General features: G+C 35.3%; 1 long non-coding RNA gene across 4 annotated transcripts in view; it reads left to right on the top strand.

Moving 5' to 3' along the window:
• LOC120094075 (uncharacterized) overlaps positions 1-18,354 on the top strand; it is a 35,337-nt gene extending 16,983 nt beyond the window's left edge. For 2 of the 4 annotated variants that reach the window (XR_005487943.2, XR_005487945.2), the window contains 3 exons: positions 10,366-10,477; positions 13,507-13,703; positions 17,996-18,354. This is a non-coding gene — a long non-coding RNA (uncharacterized LOC120094075). The remainder of the gene's footprint in view (positions 1-10,365; positions 10,478-13,506; positions 13,704-17,995) is intronic. The other 2 variants (XR_005487942.2, XR_005487944.2) reach the window with 1 other exon arrangement.
• Positions 18,355-19,211: the final 857 nt, after the last annotated feature.

Below are 19,211 nucleotides of genomic sequence, written 5' to 3'. Positions count from 1 at the left end.
ATTCTCTTTCTTTGTAGAATCTTTGTGTGGTTTAGCTATAGGCATAATTTTGGCTTCAATGAATGATTGGGTAGTGTTGCTTCTGTTTCTATTTTGTAGAATAGTTTGCAGAACATTGGTATTATGTCTTCTTTGAAGGTATTATAGAATTCTGCACTAGACCCATCTGGTCCTGGGCATTTTTTCATTGGGAGACTTTTAATGACTGCTTCTATGTTTTTAGGAGTTTTGGACTGATAGTTTATCTGATTCTGATTTAACTTCGGTACATGGTACCTGTCTAGAAAATTATCTATTTCCTCCATATTTACTCGTTGAATACAGGCTTTCATAGTAGGATCTTATGATTTTTTGAATTTCCTCAATTTCTATTGTTATGTCTCCCTTTTCATTTGTGATTTTGTTCATTTGAATACTTACTCAGTGCCCTTGGGTTAGTCTGGCTCAAGGTTTACCTATCTTGTTGATTTTCTCAAAGAATCAGCTCCCGATTTTGATGATTCTTTGTATACTTCATTTTGTTTCTAATTGGTTGATTTCAGCCCTGAGTTTTATTATTTCCTACTGTTTACTCCTCTTGGTTGTATTTGTTTCTTTTTGTTCTAAAGTTTTCAGGTGCGGTGTCAAACTCTTTGTGTATCCTCTCCTCAGATTATTTTTGGTAGAATTCAGAGCTATGAGTTTTCCTCTTAGCACTGTTTTCATTGTATCCCAAAAGTCTGTTTGTTGTACCTTCATTTTCATTAAATTCTAAAACGTCCTTAATTCTTTTATTTCTTCCTTGATCAAGTTGTCATTGAGTAGATCGCTGTTCAACTTCCATCTGTATGTGGGCTTTTTGTTTTCGTTGTTATTGAAGACCAACCTTAGTCCATAGTGATCTGATAGGATGCATGAGATTATTTCTATCTTCTTGAATCTGTTGAGACGTGTTTTGTGACCAATTATAAGCTCAATTTTGGAGATGGTTCCATAAGGGGCTGAGAAGGAGATACAGTCTTTTATTTTAAGAAGAAATGTTCTACAGATATCTTTGAAATCCATTTGGTTCATAACTTTTGTCAGTTTCATTGTGTCTCTGTTTAGTTTCTGTTTCCATGATCTGTCCATTGATGAGAGTGAGGTATTGAAGTCTCCCACTATTATTATGTGAGGTCCAATGTGTGTTTTGAGCTTTAGGAAAGCTTTTTTTAATAAATGTAGGTGTCCTTTCATTTGGAGCATAGTTCATCTTGGTATATTTTTCCTTTGATGTGTATGAAGTATCCTTCCTTATCTTTTTTTGGTAACTTTCAGTTGAAAGTTGATTTTATTTGATATGAGAATGGTTATACCAGCTGTTTCTTGGGACTATTTAGTTGGAAAAATTTTCCAGACTTTTACTTTAGATACTTCTGTGTTTGTCACTGAAGTGTGTTTTCTCTATGCAGCAAAATGCTGGGATCTGTTTACATATCTAGTCTGTTAGTCTATGTCTTTTTATTGGGGGATTGAATCCATTGATGCAATTGATGGTATTAAGGAATAGTGATTGTTGTATTCTGTTATTTTTGTTGTTAGAGGTTTAATTATGTGTGTGTGGCTATCTTCTTTTGGGTTTGTTACAAGAAGATTAGTTTCCTGTTTTTTCTAGCATGTAGTTTTCATTCTTGTGGATATAAAAGTAGATAGAGTTTTCTATCTTTTTTTTTCATAGGGCTGGATTTGTACAAAATATTGTGTAAATTTGCTTCTGTCATGGAATATCTTGGTTTCTCCATCTATGGTAATTGAGAGTTTTGCTGGATATAGTAGCCTGGGTCTGGTGTAATTCTGATAGTTCTGCCTTTATATGTTACTTGACATTTTTTTTCCTTACTGGTTTTAATATTCTTTATTTGCTTTGTGCATTTGGTGTTTTGAGTATTATGTCATGGGAGGAATTTCTTTTCTGGTCCAATCTGTTTAGAGTTTTGTAGGCTTCTTGTATGTTTATGGACATCTCCTTCTTTAGGTAAGGGAAGTTTTCTTCTATAATTTTGTTGAAGATATTTACGGGTCCTTTAAGTTGGGAGTCGTCATTCTCTTATATACCTATTATCTTTAGGTTGGGTCTTTTTATTGTGTTCTGGATTTCCTGGATCTTTTGTGTTAGGAGCTTTTTTCTTTTTTCATTTTCTTTCATTATTTTGTCAATGTTTTTTATGGTATTTTTTACCCCTGAGATTCTCCCTTCAATCTCTTGTATTTTATTGGTGATACTTTTATCTATGACTCCTGATCTCTTTCCTAGGTTTTCTATCTCCAGGGTTGTCTGCTCTCGTGATTTTTTATTGTTTCTAATTCCATTTTTAGGTCCTGGATTTTTTTTTCAATTTTTTTCATCTGTTTGGTTGTGTTTTCCTGTAACTCTTTAAAGAATTTTTTGTGCTTCCTCTTTAAGAGCTTCTACTTGTTTACCTCTGTTGACCTGTATTTCTTTAAGAGAGTTATTTATATCCTTTTTAAATCCCTCTATCATCATCATGAGATGTGGTTTTAAATCCAAATCTTGCTTTTCTCGTATATTAGCATATCCAGTATTTGCTGTGGTGGGAAAACTGGGTTCTGAAGATGACAAGTTGTATTGATTTCTGTTGCTTACGTTTTTCTGCTGGCATCCCACTATCTGATTATCTCTGATCTTAGTTGCTCTTGCTGTTGCTGACTAGAGCTTGTCCCTTTTGTGGTTCTGTGAGCCTGTGAGCGGGTAAGCCTGTAGGTCTGGACACAGATGGAGACCTGAAGGGTCCTATCCTAGGCCTCTGCCCTGCAGCTCGCATGTCCCATGCGCTCCTGGCAGGTCTTTCCTTAGACAATTAGTGGAGTGAATGTGGGCTTCCACCTGTGGACTTGGGAGTGTGAGCACTTCTGGCAGACCAGTTCTCTGCAGGCAGGTTTTGGGTCAGAGGGATATGGGAGAGCCCCAGTTTTTAGCTCAGATGGAGACAGGAATGGAGTGTGGTTTCTTTTTTTTTTTAAAAGAAAGATAATTAAAATTTCTAAACTCAGCATGGCTGCATAGTCTGCTATCCAGTGTTTTGGAACTGACAGATTTTAAAATGGTGGAACTCGCAAAAATCAATGTCCCAAAAGCAAAAGACAGAGAAAAATACAAGAACTCATGAAATGGAAGAGTGAAATATTACTTTCAAAAACATTTAAAACTTTATGTGCATTATTGAAGAAATGACAGAAAACACATTGGCGTCAAATAAAATGTCTTCAAAACTGAGAGGAAGGGAGGTGATAAGGTTATTGTTTGGTGACAGGAAAGGCTTTATGGCTTGAACTGGTAGTCATTTAAATATTCAGAGCTTATCATCCCTTTCCATCTTGTGAGGATGTGGTAAGTAGCCATCATTCCTCCACTAGAATGCATGTGGTTACCACTAAGAATGTGCACTACAAGTATATGGTCATGATTATAAACCACCCTCTTTATCTTTTTTGAACATTCTAAATGCATTGTGTTACTAATTTAGAATGATTTCATAATTAAAGTCTGAGAAAATAGTAGCACAGAAGAAATGAGGTGGTTAAAGGAGAATAAAGCATCCTGGGGCTGTCACAGTTTCGGCAATGGCATGCTAATTTAGAGAGTACTGATAGGTCAATCAGTCCTGCTGAAATGTGTTGAAATATTATTTAAAAGTAAAATATGGTAATACTAAAAGTTACATAACTAAATGTCCAATAATGTCATGTACAAATTACCATAAAAACATTGTGTTTTCTAACCAAAAAAATAAATAAATAAAAAATAAAAATAAAAAAGATCAAACAGGATAAACTACTTAGAACAGATGGAGAAGATAAAAATTAGGAGCAAATAAAGATATCCTCCAACTAAATCAAAGGAACATTTCTGTTGTTTGTTCATTCTCTTATTTTTATTATACAGATTATTTTGTCTTATAATCTACCCTGATTATAATAAACCCTCCTTGTTCCAAAAACACAAACAAAATCAAAGAGTTCCCACAGGATTAAATGACAAGATGATGCTGTAGCAAGAGCCCCCTCTCAGAAGGAAAAGTCTCTTTGTGTGGTACCCAAAGCCATAGTGCATAAGAAACAGAAAGGGGATGCTCTAACATGAGAGGAGAACAATCACCTCTTCTTAGCACTCGTCTGCCACTTTACACTCCTCACACAGCCTACTCTTCCTGGTTTCGTAACTGCTACTTTATATAGAATGTAGACTTGATGGAGTTTAAAGTTTTTTTCAATGTCATTTGGGTAATATTGTGGATATAGCTTAATTCTTCAATTACCATGAAGAGGAAAAGCTGACCTACATCTTGGTCTCAAAGGTAAATACAGACCTGTTATATGCAATAGATCAACAAATAAAAATGCTTTTATCATGATTGGTTTTAAAGAAATGAAAATAAAAATTGTTGGTATCATTTATTGTCCCAGAGAAAATGTTGAAACTGTGTAAAATTATGTCAGCAAACACATAAAGTTGTAGATATTCTCATAAATCACTAAATAGTTATAATCTGAATATCCCTTGTGAATTTTTTTTTGGCAATATCAAGCATACTTGACTGCTATCTCTCCTTCAGCAGATTGAAGTTTAGCTATTCTGGATATTATCCTGTATATTACAATTCATGAATTGAAAAGATCCTTCATCTTAATTTACAACAAAAATATTTGAGAGGTATTGAAAATTTAGCAAGCAAATACACTGAGTTATGGTTATATAATAGGAAATTGGCCAGTAATATCACAATAGGTGTGTGAAACAACAACGATTGAAGTCAGAAATGCAAGAACACTTTGACACAAGCCTCATTTGTTACAGATAGGTGAGGTCTCTGGATGCCAGTCATAACTGACCTCATCACATGGGTACTGAGACAGGATTACATTTTACTTGTCATAGTTAATTAAGCTTTTCCTTGTATTTATTCACACCTTGTTTGCATGCTTTATTTGATTTGATTTGCAGAGGTTGCTTTTTAAATTACAATGGCTTTTGAGGGTTTGGGATTTTACTACAAAAGCTAGAAAGAGGCAATTATGTTAAGAAAAATAGAAACATTGATGCTCTTAAATTGTGGCTATATTCATTAAATTCACACAACATCTCATGGCAACAATATCACTAGAATATTCCTGTTCTCCTACAAGTCACATGTATGAGGACTTAGAAGACTTGAATTTGGGAGGGTGATGTGGTGGTGTGAAAGGTATAAAACAATTGTATGCATAAAATCATACTTTATGGAATACATATGTGATATTATCATGAGTAAAGAAAAATGTTGTATATTTAAAAAAACCATGTTCACTAATTTTTAAGCTTGTACAAAGTAAAATCAGACATAAAACCTGGTGGCACTGTTCTCTTAACCAGGGCAGAAATCCATTTCTGAAAACAGCTAAAAATTTTAAACAACCATTCTTTTTATAAATTAAAATTTATAAAGATTATTTACTTTAATTACTTTTTAATAACACCAAGGGAAAGGAAAGAAACTTTTCTCTCAATTCAAAAGTCAAAATGAAACTGAACAAAGCATCTGAGGTACTCATGGCCCATTATAGCTTCTGCATACCTTGTTGTGTCAACACGTTCTTTATTGAACTTAATTGTGGATATTTTAAAATTCATTTTAGCCTTATAAAATATGAGTTTGGCATATATCATTTTAATTCAATGTCATGTGCTAATGTAATCGGAATAACTCTGGTTGTCTATAGATACATGTTTTATATTTTAAGATTTATAGAAAATATATTTTCCATAATGCTTAAATATCATACATATGTTTCTGCTCCCACAGAGAGGAGGAAATTTTAACCCCTGGAAATATATTGCACTGGAAGGGAAAATAGCATTGTAACTGTGATTGCACTCAAGGTTTTAGGAAATATAGTTTTTCCTGGATAATGTGGTTCAAACCTATGGTAATAACAACATCACTAGAAGAGAAGAATGAAAAGGAAAGTCAGACAGAAATGCTTATGATGATGTAATGAGGGAACAGAGTATTAGGAGGAATGGGCCAAGAGCTGTGCGATGTAGGTTTTCTAGAGGCAAGAAAGGTTGGAGGAATCAAATCTACACTGAGTATTAGAAGAACAAAGTTCCATAATCTCTTTTAGATTTCTTACCTCAAGAAATGTATACTCATCAGTCATACTATAATAGGTTTTTATTCTATTCTTCCTCAGTATTAAGAAAAGAATGCAAATGTTAATGTACTTTCAGGTCTTTGAATTACAGAAATCAGATAATTTATACTCATTGACATAGCAGTATCAGATTCAAGTTATATTTTCTTAAATAGTACAGTAAGGCAGGAGTGGGTGACAGGGTGAAGGAGCACCTTCATAGAGGCAAAGCAGAGGGGAGTTGGGAGGATGGGGTAAGGGTTTAATGGGGAGGTACCTGGGAAAGGGGACATCACTTGAAATGTAAATAATAATAAAAACACACACAAAACAAAAGTGATAGTAATGAGTTATGTCCAACACCATAGTACAGATACCAAAGAACCCCTTCCCATTGTAAATTATGAGACAATTTCAGTTGTCATTAAGCATGGCTGTGAAAAGCACTATGGAGCTATCTGGATTATCACCAAAGCAATTGGATGTTATTATTTCATCTCAAAAATCACTGGTACCATCTGCTTCAGTTACATCCTAATGGGTTTTTATAAACTGTCTCTTCTTATCCTCCTCTCTATTATGGTGAAAATGAAAAGCTTTCTTTGAAAATATAAACTTGTGCTTACTTTATTTCTACTTAAACCTTCATTGGGCACAGCTGTATGAAGTTAGCTGTTTGTATGGCCTTTATAACTTCCTATGACCTGGTTAGTATCTTCCTGCTAACTCTACTTAGAGTCTCGAACTGAAGGACATTTTTGCCCTTTTTCTGTTTCTTTGTAGATATTCATTCACCTAGATAGGTCTCTCTGGCTGCCCTTTCACTGCCTATAGACTGGTCAATTCTTGCTGACTATTATGAACTCAGCTCAAAGCCGTGGAGTTTCAGAGGCTTTATTTCTTTTTTTCTACTCTCCTCTCTTATCCTGTTGCATTTCCTTCCTTTCTCTTCACCTCTTTTCATCTCTTTCTTTTCTAAGGATTAATCCAATACTTCTATTTTTTATAATATTGTAGAACATCTTGATCTAAGTAATGGTCTCAGGAAGTGGAGTATGGTAATTATACAATTACTTGCAAAATTAATTGCTTAATTTGTTCTCTTTTGCTTAAACTTGAACTTCATGAATTATAGGCCTTAGGTCAAGGTCATGCAGAAGAAAGTATTCTTTCCAGAATGGGATTACTGGGTACACTATTCACAGGCTCTTAGTTAGACAAACCTCAGTGTACATTCGATCTCTGTGCGTTTGTAAGTTTTGCTTTCTTGGTGTACTCTATCTCACTTGTGAGCCTTAATTTTCACTGTGGGTAAAAAAGAACAATGACATTTTCTCTTTTCAGGTTTCATGCATCATAATAATGGATGTCCAGCATAACAGTAGTTTCATAAATATCAGTACTTATTTTCACAAAGCATTCATATCTGTAATTTTAGCCCACAATTATCCCAAGCTCGACTTCTCAATATCAGGCTATTACTAGAATCTCGTAATATATGTGAATTCCCAAGGCTCACTTCAGGACTCGACTAGACTCTCATTTTTTTGTTTTTTGTTTTTGTTTTTGTTTTTTTCTACTTTGTTTATCTTTTTTTACTTTACTATTTTTTAATAGATATACTTCTTTACTTACATTTCTAACATTATTCCCCTTCCAGTTTTCCTGTCCATAAGCCCTCGTTCCCTCCCCTTCCCCTCCCTTATACGGGTATGCCCCCTATAAAAGATTCTTTGCGGTCACTCAGGAAAAACATTCAATAGAGATATAGAGATTATTTTTTACCTTTCAATTTTTTATTTTTCTTAGTTTGTTTTCTGATAGAATTTGATTACATAAAAGAAAGAGAGTGGAGAAATTTTACAGTTATTATTAGGCCTTTGTTAGCATTATTTATTAAAAAGTACCTGATTTTAAAATTAATTACTTATGCCATATACCCAGGTAGATCATGGTGGCATAGTAGAGTGTTTGAACGAAGTTAAAGTTTGAGGTGTAGAAGCTGGCACAGTACTCAAGAGCACTCTCTGTTCTCCTAGAGGGCATTTTGTGGTTCTCAGCACCCACAAATCCATTTACAAACATCTTTACCTCCAGCTCCAGGAAGTCCACAGCCATTTTCTGAGCTGGGCAGGCATCTGCTCACATTCATGCATGCCCACTTGCATATATACAGATAATTAAAAGTAAAATTCAGAACTAGCAACGTGACCTAAAAGTGGCTTTGCTACTTTTACAGGAAATACTACATGTAGACCCAAAACACTGGCATCTCATGATAATTAGTCATCATGTATATATAAGCCACCTTACCTTTTGGTCTTTAAGAAAAAGAGACTAGATAATCAAAAAAGGCCTTAGCATAGAAAAAATTTTGATCTAAAATAAATTCAAGTATTTATGAAAGAGGAAATCATACAAGACATTATCCTCACAGCAACATAATCATGGCTTTCTCCTATACACTGTCGACAGTTCTTCATGTTACTAAATGTGTCTTTATCTCAAATCACAATCTCATAAAATGATTTGATAATGTCGATTTGAAGGGAAGTTTAACAGAAATTGTGAAACTTTTTAAATAAAATATTTTACTATTTTTTAATTTTCAAACATATGTATATATGGTGTATTTGTGTGTATATGCATGTTTGCACATATGTGGATGCAGATGTGTTCGGGTGACTGAGAAATAATATCAGTGTAGGGAATTTTCCTTAATCCCATCACATTGAGGTAATGTCTCACCCCTAAAACCCAGAATGTGTGGATAAAGCTAGAGCGGCTCCCAGCCTGCTCTGGGGTCCTCTTGTCTCCATCTGACAGAATGCTGGAATTGCTGGCAGACCCCATAACAGGTGCTGTAGTCACTGAGCTCTCTCCCTAGCTCCTACGTTCTTAAATTTTTAAAGGATAAGATCCCCTCCTACTGTAAACATGCACACTATGTACAAATACATGAATGTGTATGTTCACGTGAGTGTATCCCATGCGTTGTTAACTTTTTAAACTTCTCATTAGTGTGACTCCTTGTACTATAACTCAAACTAGTGCTTAGAAGGCATTGTGAGGATAGTGCGGCAATCCTGCAAAAGAACAGTTTTAAAAGTACAATTTTACATAATCACAGGACCCGTGGCAGCTGCTTTAAATTTATTGCTTTCACATTCCAGCAAAACTGAATTGCACAAAATGCTATACACATTTCTACAGAAAATGTTACTTGTCACAGTGGGCTGTTTTCTAACCAATGGGAAAGAATGCCTGAGAGCAGACAGGTCTGAGCAGGTTTAGTTCCTTCTCACAAGTCTTCCTAGGTATTGCTTTCTGATGCCATTTACCAAATAAAACCACAATGCAATGTTTATTGAAATAAAAATGCAGGCATCTGCATTTGGAGCACTGTGGATAAGTTGCAGATTATGTAATTGTTTTCTAAGTGGCTTGTTTTATGTAAAGGTTTTGCAATTGAAGTTCTGTTGGCATTGTGTAAAATCCTTTTTTTCAAGTCTGTAGTTCTATTCTTTATTTTACTTGGGTGATAAGCAGACACACTTTGATTTCAATAAGCATTGCAATGTGATTTTATTTGGTAAGTTGCATCTTTAAATCAACATGCAACAGACAGAAGGTTTGTCACTTAAACAGAGGAAAAAACATGGCACAGAGGAAATCCAGAATCAAGGTCTTTACAAGGAACTTAAGAATTCCAGAAAAAAAAATTTTAATGAATCAGCTACAACCACAAATTTACTTCATATTTGTTCCTTGTCCTGAAAGCATTTCCTTGTTCTCACTGATTTTCAATTTTTATAATATAAAGAAAAGATCCTTTCTTAGCTCTGAATAAGGCACTCTCAAGGGATCAGTTTTAATGAATGCCCCTCTGACCATTTTGTTCTGGTTTTCTACAGGGTGTTACTGAATAGGAGTCCGATTTTTGCCTCCTAGATAATCAGAAACATGATTTCTGTCACTGGAAAATGATGTGAGTGAAGGATGATCCCAGAACTAAGTGTTTAGGATCCAGAAGTCACACATTAGTATCCTGGTTGTTATTAGTGGTGGTGGTGATGGTAGTGGTGATGTTGACAGTGGTGGTGATGGTGGTGGTCTGCTTATTTTTGAGATTGTGATTGAATTACAATGTTTCTTTCTTCCCTGCCTTCCTGCAAATTTTCACTATAATCAAAGGACATTTTTTTTCTTTTTTAGATGGGACTCCAAACAAACCCATGCAACCTCTGAGAAAGAGAACTTGAATCCTGCCGCTCTCCACCAGTCTGCATTGACGTAAGTTTGCTACCTCATCCATTCAATGCTTCAGGTGAGGAAAAGTCTGCTCATATCTTTAGAAACAAGGAAGATAATTACAATATTTCTTATCTGGCTCATTTTAAAATGTAGTCTTTATAGATAGTTTTCTTTGAAAGTTCTTAGTATATTTCCCATCCTGGAAAATTATCTGTAGACACACAAAATTCTATTCTCTCAACAGAGTCCAGTATTAGAGACTGGAGTGAGTCCTTGCGATGGTAATTGCAGTGATCCTGTGCTTGTGTGATGCAGCAAGCAGAATCTCTGCAGTACAAAAAGCGGCATTAAAAATTGAATCACTTTCCATGGAAAATGTGAGCAAGCATTCTCTTCTCACTCAAGGACTTTACTGCATCAGCATGCTTATTAAATAGCTGTGGGGCTCTTTTTGATAACTATTTGATCAGTCTATAAAAATAATGTTTTCAACAAAAATTAAATTCTGTTCTCTCGTATGTGCTTATTGTTGTTAGCATGTTACTTACAAGCATTGAAGTTGCATCTTTAATAGGATATTCATGTATGCATTTCCCCTTGCATGGGGAGTGGTTTCTGTTTTGGGAAAAAGAAACCACAGAAGAAAGAAAGATAAAACATCCTGAATCGTGCAGGATAGCCTCCTTGCTGCTCCCCACTGTTCGTAGTTTCTTCCTCTTCTGAATGACTGAATTATCCTCCAGCTTTCTGCCTCAGCACCTCTGCATCCCAGTCACTGTTTGTCTGCATTTTAACTTTAGCTTACACGTTTCTTCCACTGATTGGTATTTTATGTTATTTATGTATCTCCATGTTCTTGATTCCCCCAAGTTATCAGCAGTAATGTCATTCCCTTCATTGTCATAACCTAGTGCCTCATCCTGCAGATAGCAAGCATATTTGAAGAAACAGATAACCTATTCTAAGTGTGGATAGTGTGTTATATAAACTTGTTGGTAATCCTATGACTACTTTGAAAAAAATTCCCACATTTCTCACTGTACAAAAGTAGAAAATGACATAACAAGGGACCAATGAATGCCTTGTGTGTGCACAGCAGATACAGAACTAAACCTATATATATAAACTCAAACATTGTCATCAGACTTTGCATTCTTCACTATGATTTACCATCTTTGTTGTTTATCAAACATAACCATAAACTCATTAATGGGCTAAACCAACTAATACCAGAGTACCTACCCAATCAATGTTAGCAATCATAAAGGTCTGAGGAGAAGAGAACTTGGCAGGAAAGCTCTTCCCAGGAACAGTGAGTATGATGCTGGGTAGAAGAGAGGGACGTTAACTGCTACTTATTATTAAAGTGGAACCCAGCAGAGGGAGCTAAGGAAGAATAGTTAGTATGGAGAATTAGGAAGGGCAATATAGCTCATCAGGCTAATGGAATAGGATAAGTTTAGGATGGAGATATCAATTTGGGATTATTCAAATGTCAGCATAGGCATCTAAGACAAGACCAACAGCAAGGAAGATCGTTTTGATAAAGCATAAACCTATTATTTCTTAGCTTCAAATCCCTCTGATCTTTGGCCACAAGCAGAAAATTTTTCTCTGCCGTGCAAATCCTGCCATTGAGTGACTGATTTCAGATGCCCAAAGTCACAAGTCATTTATTAATTAATGAAAGCAGATTAATTAATCTGGTTAATAGATGAATGCAGAAACCAAAATACCCACTTTTTATTTAATCATCTAAGGTATTTGTAACAGAACTGGGGATTTTAAACTCACACATTCTACTTTGACCAAGATACAAGAATAAGAATTCAAATAATTGTGTGATAAAAATAGAAGTTGAAGCTGTAATGGAATCAAAGGATTGTAAGGATTCTGAGTGGCTAAAACTAAAAGCTAAAATGTTTTTGTAGAGTAATAATAAGGCATATTTTATATATATTCAAGAATCTGACACTTAGGCTACATCAACACCTGATTCAGCTTGGGAGATTAGCATTACCTATGTACTCATAAGGATTCTGCAACATCTTATAGCATAAAGATACTAAATCTTCTTTATAAGATTAGAGTGGAAAATGACAATATAATCACAATGTTAATAAGTTTTCTACATGCATGCACTCTCAATACATAACCTGAACACCAATGGCTGCTTTGGAGTGTAATCATTCAGTCTAATTATTTGCTCTTTTATTTCATAGGCAATAATAATGCTTGACTTGAATGGAGAAACTTGCACGGTTTTTTTTTCTTGAATAGTATTCTCAGTTCATTGGAAACATGCAGATCCATCAGTCTGTATCTGTATAAGAAAAGTTCAGAGTGTCTCTCTCTCTCTCTCTCTCTCTCTCTCTCTCTCTCTCTCTCTCTCTCCTCTCTCCTGTTTCTCTTTTTTCTACTCTCTCTCCCTCATTTCACCCTGCCTTCTCTCTGTATGTATATATTTATGCACCATGTACGCACATACCCACAGAGGCACACACTCTGTGGATATGAGCTGCTTGATGTGGTTGCTGGGAACTGAATTCTGGTCCACCTGAGCAAAGAGAGTATTTTTAATCACTGCACCATCTACCCAGCTCTTAGTTCTGCACTTTTAATAAGCATTGTAGATGTTTCATTTGGAGTCACCTCCAAGGAACATCCATTGAAAGATAGTGACTAAGGTATTTTGTAGAAAATTAATTTTAGCAGTGAAAATAGATGCTTTTCTTCAAGAAATTGAGGATAACGGGATAAGAGAATGTCTAAAATTGTGAACTCAAAACTCCTCCTCTGCAAGTGTACACCTTGCCTTCACCACTAATTTCTATGGTATCTTCTACAATCTGTGCTTCGATCTGTCAACGTGTAACTGACAGCAGTTAGCAAAAGCTCACAGAATGTTGAGGTATGCATGTTGACTAGAAATCACGTACTTTGAAACATGCTTGGGACACAGTAAACTCTCTGGACATTTTATCAATTGTTACTGCTGATATTATTATCTAAAGAGGCAATAAGATGAAGCATATAGTTTTGTTATGCAGACTTTTTTCCTAAAAGATAGCACACATAAGCCATGAATCCTTTCTTGCACAGGGGTCATGGAAGTGGAGATGTAGCTGGAGACCAACAAAGATGGACACTTGCTGAGAAAAAAGAGATGGTGTCTTCTCAGGCAAAAGGAAAACAAAATGGAATTCAGAATGTATCCCTATTGTCCAAGTCTCTGTGCGCCAAGGACCTGGAAGCAAATGAAAAATTGTTTAACAGAATCGTGCCCACTTTTCTTTGTGGTAATCAGAATACTGTGCCAGGGGAGCTCAGAGTCTGTCTTCTTCCATTTCTGTGAAGCCGTCAGCTTTGGCAGCTGTCATCTTATATTTTATTTTTAAGTCTGAATGGTATCTGACGCATGTGATTTTCCTTATACATTTGGTTATAAAGTTTTTAAGTGTATAGTTCTAATTTCTTTTATACTAGTCATGGAGGGTACCAATTCTCTTCTAACTTAACCAAGTCCCATTGACTGCAAGCCCCTCCTTTTTCCTCACTTCTGGAACATCTGGCTTCATCAACTTTTTCTGCTCCATTTCAATTTTTTTCACTTCTTTTGAAGAATGTTTCCTGTTTCTCACTGGTATGTTTATATCTGTACAAATATTTTAACTAAAAACATCATTATGTCAATAAGCTGAAAGAGTATCTGTACTTATTTGTTTATAGTTTTACCCATAAGTATCTTGATGGGAACACTCCTGATAAGTAAGGCTCTCTCATTTACTTTATTAAAATTCTTCTTTTTTAAGATAACCCAAAATTTGGCATCTCTGGCACCATTTGTCATGTGGCAAACTTTTAATTTTCTGCTTTCTGAGTTTGCTAGTTTTTAGATTTCATTTTATTTTTATTAACCTGAGTATTTGTCTATGTGAATGTCAGCCACAGGTATTCAAGTGTCCTAGTATACAAGAATAACTCAGCTTCCCTGGATCTGGAATTGCAGGAGCTTGAGTGCTGGCCAATGTAGGTTCTGGAAACCAAACATGGATCTATTGGAAGAGCAGTCATGCTCATATCCACTGAGCCATCCCTCCACCCCTTGCATTCTGTGTTTTTGTTCCTATTCTTTATTTCTTACTGTTTATTTAATGGCTGAACTCACAGCTCCTCTACGGATTTAATTTTGCACTTTGCATTTGGTTTCTCTTTTTACCATTCCTATTCTTTTTTTGTAGTTTCAATAAATTCCTATGTTCTGTGATTCTCCAAACATAGAATTTGTATTATCACACCACTCACCCACAACAAACAAACTCTCACTAAATTCCTCAAGCACATTACTCTGCCTTCTGCTTGAAAAAATCTTTTCTTTCTTGCTCCCATTCTACAGTATATTTTTACAGTGAATGTTGACATTTTCTTCATATTAATCAGATTTAATATGCCTCCCAGGTGTCTAATAACCATTTCAAGGTAGTTCCATGAGTATCAGATCTAGACAAAATCCCTGTGTATGAGATATCCTGCTTGAGACCCTGAACAGGAACTGTTGAGAAAGTGTGTGCCAATAATTTTAAATCCATTCACAGACTGTAATGTGACATTTGGCTCTCAGAGTTGTATATTTTCATTTTCCTGTGAAATTTACACATAGTCCCCAAACCCTTACTACCAGAACCACTGATTCGGACTATAACTTCTTAACTAACATGTTTTATTTCAGCTAATGAACTCTGCTGATTATCTTCACGCAGCTTAGTTTTTTGATCATACCACTGACTCACTTGACAGTTTTAATTTTAACATTAAAACTTTCTATCAAAATATCTGCAACTTGCATTTGTAGGATAAATACCAATTTATCCATGGCATATTTTTTAAATAATGCCACAAATTCACTTTGACCAGTTAGCAATTTAAGATATAACTGGTTGCCGTTTTAGATAGCCATCAAAGCACAGTATTTGCTTTCTTGACATCTAAAAGCATATAAAAACAACATAACATATAGAAATGAAAAAGCAATCAAAATTTTATGAGATACAAGAGCCAATTTAGCTCTTTATACTTTAAGTCCTATAAATTTATATGTTTTCTTTTAGTGGCTAACTCAAGATACCTGTCTTTAGTTAAGAACACAAGAACTAAGAAGGGTCCTCTTCTTGTCATCTAATCAGCCTGAAGTTTAATTTTGGGTAGAAAGATAGTGCCAATATAGTCAAATGGACAAGTGAGTTCATCACAGCAATGTAGAAGTTCCTAGAAAAATTATAATCAGTCATTTTTATTAGACTCATGTTGCTACCATTAAAATAGTATGTCTTCTTCATGGTATCAATGACTGCAGTCTTGTTTTATACTTTTCTTGAGATACAGCCTCATAAAAACAAGGCTAGTTTCAAGCTCATGACATAGTTAAAGGTGACCTTTGATCTTCTTGCCTCTCAAGTACCATGATTATAGGCTTGTGCCACCACACCCAGGTTTATTGAGTGTGGTCAAAGCTCTGGCATTCTAGAGATTCTCAAGCAAGACGTTTCCTTTTAATAGTGTGATGTGCTTTCTTCTGAATCCCCTACCATGAGTGCATATTTTCTATCTTATTTTTATTATTTATTTTATGTCCCATATCTGAGACAACATGATGTTACTCACTAGATTATTCATCGAAATTCAGCTGCTTTATCTGTTGGTGCCAGCATAGAGAGTAATAGCTGCTTCCTTCCTTGCCTGGGAAGACACTTAGTAGGAAATGACCATCAAAGAGAACTGAATGCAGAGCGTTGTGATTTAAGTTAGACACTAAGTTCCTTCAAATCACAGCAGAAGAGTTCCACCATGATCCTTGAAATCCCTCCTTCTTTCCTACATTGTCCATTTCCATCGTTCCAGGCTGCCCCCTGCTTTAAAGAATGTGTATGAGGATTTATGACATTATCACAGAAAATATTTCACAGACAATAGCCAGCTTCCATCAAACTGCCTTTAATTTGTCAGTCTGGATGTTCTCATTAAGAATATCCCTTCACACTTCCAGCTGCATAATTTTGAGTCCACTCCTCATATATCAATGACAGCTAAAACCAGCCACTTAATTACACAGCTTGACACCTGATTACGTAAAGACTCTGACTTGTATTCCTGTGGAATTGATCATTTTTGCTAACCTGAGGTGTACTATTTCCACTTGCCATCTCTATCATATAGGCAGATTTACATATCTGACTAAATCTATTCACAATTGATGAGATTTAAGTTAATTATATTTAGTAGAATCTTTAGAATTGCCCATGTACACTGTAGGGCAAGCTAAAAATATTCACATCAAGTTTTCTAAGTTCAAATTTGTTGACCAAAAGACTAAGCCTGTCACTGTAATAACACAAAGCAACTACTGAATTTTAACGAAATATGCTATCAAATGAGTTTGGCATGGTCAATAAACATGCTGCTGAGATTGGGCTGCACAATAGTAGTAAAAGGAGTAAATATATCATGTTAGCTATTTAAAATAATTTTCAGAGAGCAAAATTAAATGTAGAGATTGGCTGATGGAGATGAAATAACTGAAGCTGTACAAGGAATGGCTCCTGCTATAATCACATTTCCTTGTTTACAATGTAAACGGAGGAGAAAATTTAAAAAAAAAAAGCACTTGATAAATTCTATACGATGACCTTGGAGTGCATCAGATCTTTTTTTGGGAGAGCTTTGGGTACTAATGGGCAACAGAATGGAGTTCTGTGATGTATCTTATAACTGTTTTTCTCTTGTAGTAACAAATGCTCAGTAAATTACTTCTGCATATTAGTGTTGTTAGGATGTACTTCTTGAACAATTGACTTAGTATAAAATACTCTAGTGAAATGTGCACTCTCTATATACATACCAAATTCATTAAGCATTTTGACAATAAATGGGTTCTATCTGTAAAGCTGTGGTTACTTTGGAAACAGGTAATGGGGCAACCTAAAAGGAGAACCCCCACAAATGCAGGTTGTTAGCATTTTCATTCTTACTTCTCCTATATTTTACCCAGTTCCCTGGGCTTAGTCTGCTATTAATGTTTGCAGAGTGATGATTCTAAAGTGCTTTGCAGGGCTTCTTTTTCTATCACTACCCCAGCAATTTAAGCTCTAGTAAACACCATCAAGCCTCATTCACTTATTCAAGGACTCATGATTCTAATTGCTGTTCTACAGAATTATATATCGCTTGCACAGAATCACATTGCTTTGCCTTCAGTTCAGTGACAGCTGCAGTGAGTGTTTCTCCAGCTTTTCAGTGTCAGGTGCACACTCTTGCTTCCTGTTTTCTCTTTGTGAGTGTTAATTGGCTGAGTCTCCTGATTCTCCTATTTATGCCAGAACATCTGTATTCTTTAGACTAAGAAGCAACAAGGCACCTGGCTTTTTGTAGCAGATTTTTCTCCTTCATGATTACCTTTGCCTTGCCAACATTCACACTAAAGAAAGAATAGTCTGTTGTCATGGTCCATAGACATTTTAACACAATTCTAGTGAAAGACACACTCCAAAGTTTCAATTGCTTAATAAAGTAGCCCCTTATTTCTCTCCAATTAAAGGTTCAAAACAAGATACCCTGACTACAAGAGGATCTTCAACCAGCATGGAAGATACCCACCTTCATAACATGTGACTATATCAACTTTGGTCTGTTTCTGCTCCAGTTCCTGCATCTCAGTAATCCCAAAGGAAAACAAGCATGAACTACCACCTAAGACAAGTTGTCTGAAGCCATTCATCCTATAACCAAACACAACAATTCTGCTTACATATCATGGGTTGAAATCTATTCCTATACAGATAGGGGGAATGTGGCCCAGCTATGAAGCTCTAAATGGTAGGAAATGGTGGTTGATGATCTGGTTAACAGTCTGCTTTACCAGTTGAAAATTGCATTAAACACTTCAGTTTGTTCAAAGTATAATTTCTCTTTGAGTTCAATTAGGATGTCTCTTACTTTGCTTAGCAGGTGACTGAAACTGGTCCAGGAATGAACTTTCAAGCTGGCCTAGACTTTAGAGGTGAGAGAAAACAGATTCCACAGAGGAACAGTGAATTGCCACAGAAAGGAGAAATGAGATGCTAGAGAATATGTCTTGTTTTCAAAGACAGACAATGTGTTTTTGTTAAGTGTATTTTTAATAACAAGAACAGTTAACATAAAGCAAAGTGAAGAATCAGGAATAGTTCACAGAATTATTCTTTCATTTTCTACTCTTTTGTTTTCATTATGATCAGTACCGAGTGGCTACCCAGCAATGAACTCAAATGATGGTTACAGTGAAAGTTGTCAAGTTAAAGCTTGATTTTTAACATTGAAGGGTTAAATCTATGTATATTGGTCTTATCAGCTGTGATCAGAAGTTTGGGTCAATTCATTAAACCATTAAACAAATTCACATTAAGTACATACTGTGAACAGGACACTAATGTACAACTAAATAGAAATTATTGTTGTGGGGAAGAAAGGGAAAGGGAGGGAAGGAGTGAAGGGAGAGAGGGGGGCTGCATTTGTGCTTAACTATCTTATTAATTTCGAGATTATCAGCAAAAAGACCTATTTAAAAAACAATCTAAAACTGGGAATTTTCTTGTGTTTCTGTGTGTAAATGAACAAGTAGAAAGGAGGAATGGATTCAAGGATCAACACTTACTAATATTTTTAGGACAAAATCTCTTTATATTTCTATCAAATGAATTTACTTTTTGGCATTTTTATTATGACTGTAATAAGCATTTTCCGTTTCATTCTATTAAAATATGACAGAAATGAAA

The sequence above is a fragment of the Rattus norvegicus genome, chromosome 8, assembly GCF_036323735.1.
Source record: "Rattus norvegicus strain BN/NHsdMcwi chromosome 8, GRCr8, whole genome shotgun sequence".
Taxonomy (NCBI): Eukaryota; Metazoa; Chordata; class Mammalia; order Rodentia; family Muridae; genus Rattus; species Rattus norvegicus.
This window is presented reverse-complemented; position numbering and strand designations above follow the sequence as displayed.